This window comes from Chelonoidis abingdonii, chromosome 11 (genome assembly GCF_003597395.2).
Source record: "Chelonoidis abingdonii isolate Lonesome George chromosome 11, CheloAbing_2.0, whole genome shotgun sequence".
NCBI lineage: Eukaryota > Metazoa > Chordata > Testudines > Testudinidae > Chelonoidis > Chelonoidis abingdonii.
Genome location: NC_133779.1, coordinates 60,863,228 through 60,871,651, shown reverse-complemented (window position 1 = coordinate 60,871,651; position 8,424 = coordinate 60,863,228). Strand labels below are relative to the sequence as shown.

The 8,424-nt window shown below is 47.9% G+C and overlaps 1 protein-coding gene across 1 annotated transcript in view; it reads right to left on the bottom strand.

The window, feature by feature from the left end:
* LOC116838202 (interferon-inducible GTPase 5-like) overlaps positions 1-8,424 on the bottom strand; it is a 190,562-nt gene that overhangs the window by 36,370 nt on the left and 145,768 nt on the right. The gene's annotated exons all lie outside the window — the stretch shown is intronic.

The following is an 8,424-nucleotide window of genomic DNA, read 5'->3' as shown; positions in this document are numbered from 1 at the left end:
ATGCTTATAAGAAAATAGGAATAAACAGCCTGATTTAAAAGATAGCCCAATTAAACCAGTCCAGCAAATCAACACCCACGTAAATACAAATTAAAGCACATCACAGCCGATTACTTTGGTTCCTTTGTACTCACACTTTAGTAGAATATTTGAAAGAAGATGGAGTTAGAAGAAAAGCTTGTTTACTCACAGCCGAGGAAAACAAAAAGACCCAGAACAAAGCCAAAAACCTCCAGAGGTTCCCACCCTTACTTTTGAAAAAATCCGGTTTCCTGATTGGTCCTCTGGTCAGGTGTTTGGTTCCCTTTGTAACCCTTTATAGTAAAAGAAAATTAACCCTTACCTTACCTATCTACTTATGACACCATTAGCCCCCCTGCCAGCCCCCAGCAGCGCTCGAAGCCCTGGCACCAGAGGGCACTCAAAGCCCTTCCTGTGGGGAAATAGTTCCTCTGTCCCCCGCTTGTGGGACGGGAGCCAGGGGAGGGCAGGACCTGACCAGCCTTGGCCCAGAGAAGGGATCTGGAGTGTGCTGAGCTCCAGGAGTCTCCCTCACAAAGCCGGGCAGTTTTATTTCCAGTGTCACAGTCGGTACTGCCCTGAGACCTTTCAGTCGCTTCTGGTGGAAACCAGAGGGTGTTATTGTCTGTACCTCGGCGTCTCCATCAGCAAATACAAATGGTTTCTTTCTTCAGTTATTCTATGGACTCTGGGACTTTTTCACAGTTCCTGGAGAGCTCTTAATAACACCAGGTTGTTACAGCCTGGGAACAGGTCACTTTCCTAACTTCCTTAGTATCTGCGAATGCCCTAGAAAGGACAGTGTTTAGAGGGCAAATTTTCTTAATATTTCAGATGTCTAGTGTCAGATTGTATTTTCTTTCAGGCACGGTTAAGAATGACCCAGTTGGGTCACTTGTTAGTAAATAGCTGGTTTGCCAGCCTGAGATAGAATTTTGGGTTTGATTTTTGATACTTTTATATCCTTACTAATATATGTGAACAAAGACACTGTGTGTGTTGCTTCTGCCTGGACAGCTGGATTTGTTAGTATCATGGGAAGAGAGAAGGGATGGAGCTAGCATGTTACAGGGCATGGTGGGAGAGTAACATGAGCATACAGTGGGAGGCTGCCTGGCTCCTTTCTCAAGCCAAGGTCAAGCAACCATTTAGGAGTGTCATGGTGGATGCTGGGGGCGCAGACATAAGAAACGCTACAAGCCTGGCCTTGGCCGGAAAACAACCTCACTCCTTACCCCTCCCATGGGGTACAAAAGAGGTGGGACGAAGACCCCAGAGATACAACTCTCCAGAACGGAGCATGACCATAAGTTGTAAGAGGTGTGACTAGGCGCGTGCATTGCAGGTATATTGGGGCTTGCTAAGAAGGAGGTGGTGGGAATGGGGAACAGGGACATGGGCCGGACTCTGCGGCGTCGGAGCTGGGAAAGAGGATGCGGGGTAAACGCTCTGCGGTGTCAGAGCTGGGAAGGGAACACTGGGAAACAGACTCTGCCGGCATGTAGAGCTCTGGATATGTTTGCTTGGAACTAACCCCAATAAACATGGCACTTCTGGTCTTCTGCTTTCTGTCTGCATGACAAGAACCAGGGGAGGGGGTGAAAGGAAACCCCTCTAACATCACTGTAGATACATACTCAGGATTCCTATATTACGTAATAGAACTGAACAGTTTCCAGAGGCTCAAAGTTCAATTTTTAAATTCATTTTCATTTGTGCTGGAGAAATAGCAAATGCATCGTATAAATAGATTACAATGTTTACGACTTTATTTCTAGTTACTGAGTAACTTAATAAGAAAAGAACATACATTGTCATTGGAAATACACCTTCAGCTGTGTCGGAGCTGATGGGAAACCGTTGTGGGCCAATTTATTGTAATATTTTCTTTCCAATTATCACTTGAAAAGCTTTTCGGCTATTCTTCTTATTTAGATATTGCCAAAACAAATTCTTTTTCTAATTTGTTAGTCATTCCATGTTTCAGAAGGATGTTTGAGGAGAAACACAACTACTTTAGACTTCATGACTTTTTCATAAGAAATGAGATGCACAAATTAAAAGTGTGTATATTTGCTTGCTTATAATTTTCCAAAAGGTCATATAAATGAAAATAAAAAAGTATGGGGGTGTTTGAGGGGATTGGTGTGATGTGGTAAGGACAATGATATTGAGCAAATATTCTGAATGAATTTTATTTACCAGTTAAAGTTATTAGTTCTTGTATTAAGGCTCCAAAACTGATAAAGGAAAGTAAATGCAAAGTAATGCACTTTGGAAAACATTATCCCAGCTATACATACAAAATTATGAGGTCTAAATTAGCTGTTACCGTTCAAGAAAGAGATCTGGGAGTCACTGTGGATAGTTCTCTGAAAACATCCACTCAATGGGCAGTGGCCTTCAAAAAAGTGAACAGAATATTGGAATCATTAGGAAAGGGAAAGATAATAAGACAGAAAAGATCATATTGCCCCTATATAAATCCATGGTACGTCCACATCCTGAAGACTGTGTGAAGATCTGGTCACCTCATCTGAAAAAAGATCTATTGGAATTGGAAAATGTCCAGAGAAGGGCAACAAAAATGATTAGGGAGATAGAACAACTTCTGTATGAGGAGAGATTAAAAAGACTGGGAATATTCAGGTTGAAGAGAGGTGACAAAAGGGGGAATATGACAGAGGTCTATAAAATCATGCCTGTTGTGGAGAAAGTAAATAAGGAAGTGTTATTTACTCCTTCTCATAACATAGGAACTAGTGGTCACCAAATGAAATTACTAGGCAGCAGGTTGAAAACAAATAAAAGGAAGTATTTCTTCACACAATGCACAATCATAAGAATATAAGAACGGCCGTACTGGGTCAGACCAAAGGTCCATCTAGCCCAGTATCTGTCTACCGACAGTGGCCAGTGCCAGGTGCCCCCGAGGGAGTGAACCCAACAGGCAATGATCAAGTGATCTCTCTCCTGCCGTCCATCTCCTCCCTCTGACACCCGCTGACAGAACGAGGCTAGGGCAAATTCCTTACCTATCCTGGCTAATAGACAATAGTCAACATGTGGAACTCACTGCAGAGGATGTTGTGACAACCAAGACTATAATGGGGTCCAAAAAGAACTAGATACATTTCTGGAGGACAGAGCCATCTAGAGTTATTAGCCAGGATGAACAGGGATGGGTCCCTGCCTCTGTTTGCCAGAAGCTGGGAATGGGCGACAGTGGATAGATCATTGGTGATTCCTGTTCTGTTCATTCCTCTGGGCACCTGGCGCTGGCCACTGTCGGTAGACAGGATACTGAGCTAGATGGACCTTTGTCTGACCCGGTACGGCCGTTCTTATGGTACTTCAAGGCTTGGGTTTGGGAATATCTTGCTGTATTAACTCCTGATGTTCTAAACATCTATAAACATAAAAATGGCTTTAATTGGTGGTTGTATTTATTTCTTTGTCTTCTTTACATAGGAGTTAGGTGCAGAACTCCCTGTCAGCAGCTTTCTAAAGTTGTTATCTCCCAAACAAACTAGAGTTTTCACATGCCTGAGTAGCTCCTTGAATCAAGGTTAAAAATGCCCCCGCCCCAATCTAAAATGGCACCGCTGCCGGCAGGGCTGGCCTTAGGCCAATTCACCAATTCCCCGCATCAGCCCCGCGCCTAAGAGGGCCCGTGCCAGTGAGAATCTCTTCCCTGGCTAGAGGCGCCTTTTTAATTTTTACTCAGCCTGGCGGGGCTCGGCGGTCTCGGCAGCACTTCGGCGGTGGGTCCTTCACTTGTTCTGGGTATTGGTGGCACTTCGGCCGTGGGTCCTTCAGTGCCACTGAAGATCTGGAGCCAAGTGAAGGACTGCTGAAGTGCCGCCGAAGACTTGGAGCACCGCCCGGTAAGTATAAGCCCCATGTGTTTTTATTACGTTTTTTTTTTTTCCCCTGCCGGGGCCCCGTCGAAACTGTTCGAATTGGGCCCCACACTTCCTAAAGCCGGCCCTGCCGGACACACAGCAAAAGACAGCTGAGATCTGGGCTGCGCAGACACAGCCAGAGACAGGTCCTGCCCCTAAGAGTTTACACAAAGACAAAAGGTGGGAGGAGAAATAGAGGCACAGAGCAAGACCCCAAGGAGGCCAGAAACACACCCTGCATCTCCTGACTCCAAGGCTAGTGGGCTAACAAACTGCATCCTTCACTTCCTCTCTCAGTCTTTTAGCTCTGCTTCCTTGTTCGCCTCTCAGCAGCAGGCTCCGTGCCTGGCTGAACCATTTGTGTGGTCTGCTGTGGGATCTACCTCCGGCTTCCCTGCAGCCCTAGGAACATCAGAGTAATTCAGGCTCCTGGCGTGGCAAGGATATAAACAATATTGTCCCAATTCAATGAAATCAACAAAGTTAAACATCTTAACATGTACACCTTACGCACACCAGGCGAGTCTCTCTCTCTCTCTCTCTCTCTCTCTCTCACACACACACACACACACACACACACACACACACCAGTTCTATCCATCACATGCTTGGCTGGGGTCGAGCTTCAGCACACGCTCTCTTTTCTCCTTTCTTTCATGGTTGGAGCAGTGAAATAGGTCACAGTATGGCTATCGAAAGCCTCTTGACCAGGGGTCGGCAACTTGCAGCACGTGAGCCAATTTTTAATGGCATGCTGCTACCTGCAGCGGTCCCAGCCCCACTCAGCCCCCCACTCACCCACACGCTCTCCTGCACCCCCTCTCCCAGGCCTCTGCCCTGACCCCTGCACCCCTCCCACATCGGCCTCTGCCCTGACCCCAGCCCCCCACTCACCCATGCGCTCTCCTGCACTCCCCCCCAGGCCTCTTCCCTGACCCCTGCACCCCTCCCACATTGGCCTCTGCCCTGACCCCTGCACCTCTCCCACACACCCAGCCCTCTGCCCTGACCCCTGCACCCCTCCCACACACCCAGCCCTGTGCCCTGACCCCTGTACCCCTCCCACTCACCCAGCCCTCTGCCCTGACCCCTGCACCCCGCACACACCCAGCCATTTGCCCTGACCCCTGCACCCCGCACACACCCAGCCCTCTGCCCTGACCCCTGTACCCCTCCCACACACCCAGTCCTCTGCCCTGACCCCTGTACCCCTCCCACACACCCAGCCCTCTGCCCTGACCCCTGTCCCCCTCCCACACACCCAGTCCTCTGCCCTGACCCCTGTACCCCTCCCACACACCCAGCCCTCTGCCCTGACCCCTGCACCCCCACAGGCTCTGCCCTGACGCCCGGTACCCCTCCACACACCCAGTCCTCTGCCCGCGACCCCGTGCACTCAGGCCGCCCTTAGGATTTATGGTGCCACTAGCAGTATTAAACGGTGCCCCTTGTGCCTGATCTGCTCTTAGCACACAAATATATAGCTTACAGTCCGGAAACTTGCCAATTCGACTTGTATTAAACGAGTTTAACTTATAGTACGACCCTGTAAGCTGATGGTCTACACTAAAAAGTAGCTATAAGAAAAATCTGATTGACAGATGATGCAATCATAATATATTGTTTTTAATTTATCAAATTTTATTGGAAATGTATATGAAAGGTATTGAACAAAGATTTGTTTTAATTAAAAGCTAATCTTTCTGGCTTTTTTGGCTGCAAAATCCGTAATATGTCATCGTATGACAAAGACAAAGTGTGTCTGTTCGATTGCAAGATAGCAAGACCAGTCCAAGTGTCCTGATTGGAAGTGGAAATATTTTAATTGACTTTAGTTTTGAGAAACTGCGTTCTCCTGATGTACGTTACAGGAAGTCAGAAATACAGTGGCAATGTACATGTAAGCGAAAGCAGGATGAGCTGTCCTGACATCTGGTGTGAAGTATGGGAAGTGTGGAAAGAGTCTGGAATGCGACAATCTCAAATATTGGCATAGGCTCGCCTACCATCCGGACAAGCCCCCAAAATGTAATTCACCTTGCGCCCTCTGAGTTGGCAGCAACAAGGGCCAGGTTCAGTAATCAGGGGTTCCGTTTCAATGACCACAAGGCATAACCGGCTCGAGCCCCACCCAGTGACTGGGCACTTACATACCAACCCTCCTGGGCGCCTCTAGGAGGCAATACTTCCCCTCTCGCAGCACGGAGTCGAGTGTAGCGAACTCTTTTTAATAAAGGAAGGAATCAAAGCGGATCCCATTGGAAACACACAACAGGGTATAACACAAACCATAACCACCCCCCAAGTATATTTGGCAATGTCTTTTCCCCTTAGGGTCTTAAGTCCAATCACCAAAATCAACAACCCAAAAGTCTCTGGTCAATGCCACCCAATTCAAGAGTCTATCTGTAGAGGTGCCTCCCCCAGCCTGGTGAAAGGCACCTACGGGGTCCAGGGCCAACTGCCCTGCTCTCCGGGGTTCTCGGCTTCGCCTTCTCCGAACTGCTCCGCCTTACGCGGCCGCTCCACTCTGCTCTCCGACCGTCCTCACAAACTGCTCCGCTCCCCAGCTGCCTCGTGAGCTGCTCCAGTTGTCCCGCAAACTGCTCGGCTCCGCTCGCTCTGTGGGCTGCTCCACGACCCCACAGCTACTCCGCTCTGCAGCCGCTCACTCCACAGCTGTCCCGTGGTCCCTCCAGCCATCCCACACTGCTCCATTCCACCAGCTGCTCCGTTCCACAGTATAGCTTCAGGCTCCCCACTATTAGCACAGTACTCAGTGCTCCAGCCAGTAATTTCAGCTCTTAGTGATCTCAGCAACTAGAAGGGGAGCCCAGTGCTAGTGCCCACAGTGCCCAAAGTGAGTTCAGCTCAGCAACCTGACAAGTTTGCAGGTATGAATAAACTGTACAATGTCCCATCACCATTTGCATGTGCAACATGATGACAGTGTACCAATTCTTCGTACAGTTCAAGTCCATTTAAATCAAAACTATCACCAGTTTCAGAAGGCTCTCTAGGTTCTTGCACTTTGTCATTAGTTGCTCTTGTTTTCCTATTTCGTTGAATTTAGTTAGTCATACAAAATCCAACTGTATGGTGTACGGAAGGTATTAAACCTTTCATCAACAGCAGATACTGCTTTATCTCATCACAACATTAAAAATTCAACCTCAAATTTCTTTTCTGGATCGTCTATGGGCTCATCTGCTCCTTCATATTCCATTTGTCGTTTTTTCCTTGAAACTCATGTCACATTTGCACATGGAAATTTGGTCTACACCGAGTGCCTGTGCAAGCTCTCTTGCTGTAACCTGTGCTTCTTTGAATCCATGTTCTCTGTATTTCACTAAAAAGTCTTGTGTTGTTGTTTAGTACGGTAAGTGTGAATCAAGCTGCATCATTGGACTCTGCAATTATTTGCTTACACTGAGATTTTAAAGAATGTCAAACCAGATTACGACAGATGTTAGAAACTTGAAGCTGGATATTTCAGAGGCCAATGACTGTGCTTCACTTTAGCTTTGGATCTCTGGTTCTTCTGAAATAGCAACCAATGCTTCATAAACTTCCTCAGATTGATATCTCAACTATTGTTATTATCTGAGTCTTGGCCACCGGTCCTGCTCAGCCTACGCCAGCCTGGGGTTCCTTGGGGGTCCCCAGGCCAGCAGCAGGTGCTGAGTGGGCCGATGGCAGTATCCCAGCTGGCAATAGGGCAGCACTGGAACCCAGAGCAGTGATGGCTGAGCGCTCCCTGCCACTGCATACCATCAAAAATCAGCTCACCTGCCACCTTGACACGTGTGCCGTAGGTTGCGCCTCCCTGCTTTAATACACTAGTAAGGAGATGAGGCAATTACATGTTGTTGGAGGGCTCTTAGCAGGAGTAACAGGCTATGGAAAGTCAGTCAACATTTTTTGTTTCTCTGATGAAAACTGGCCCACTCCCTGCCTCAACAAACCTGTCACTAATAATGTCAACAACTTAATTTCGTTTTGGCTAAGATATTGATTTTTTTTAAAAAAAATTGAAATTGGATTCAGATTGTTAGCAAAGAATTTTTGGCAAACAAGTTGTTAATGACAATCTAATGGCAACACAGTACTGTCATGCTTGGCTCACCCCCCAGCCTGCTGTCCAACAGCTGCAGTAGAGGAGGAGATAGGTGGAAAACGCAGGACCCCCAAATCCACCTCTTGGGGTGCAGAGTGGCAACAGCAGCAGCAAACCCTCAGGTCCAACACACGCCAATGGGCACCACCACCAGCCTTATGGACCATGGTGAAGTTAGCACAGCCTATCCAGGGACAAGGCACCCATGGAGCCACAGCAGCTCATCCTGCCCTGTGCAGCTCCCCCGGATGAGATGAATGCTGGCAGCTGCCAGCCGGGGAGAGGGCTCCCCAGCTAGGGTGGCCAGACCAGATGTCCTGATTTATAGGGCCAGTCCATATTTGGGCTCTTATATAGGCACCAATTACCCCCACCTAGAGT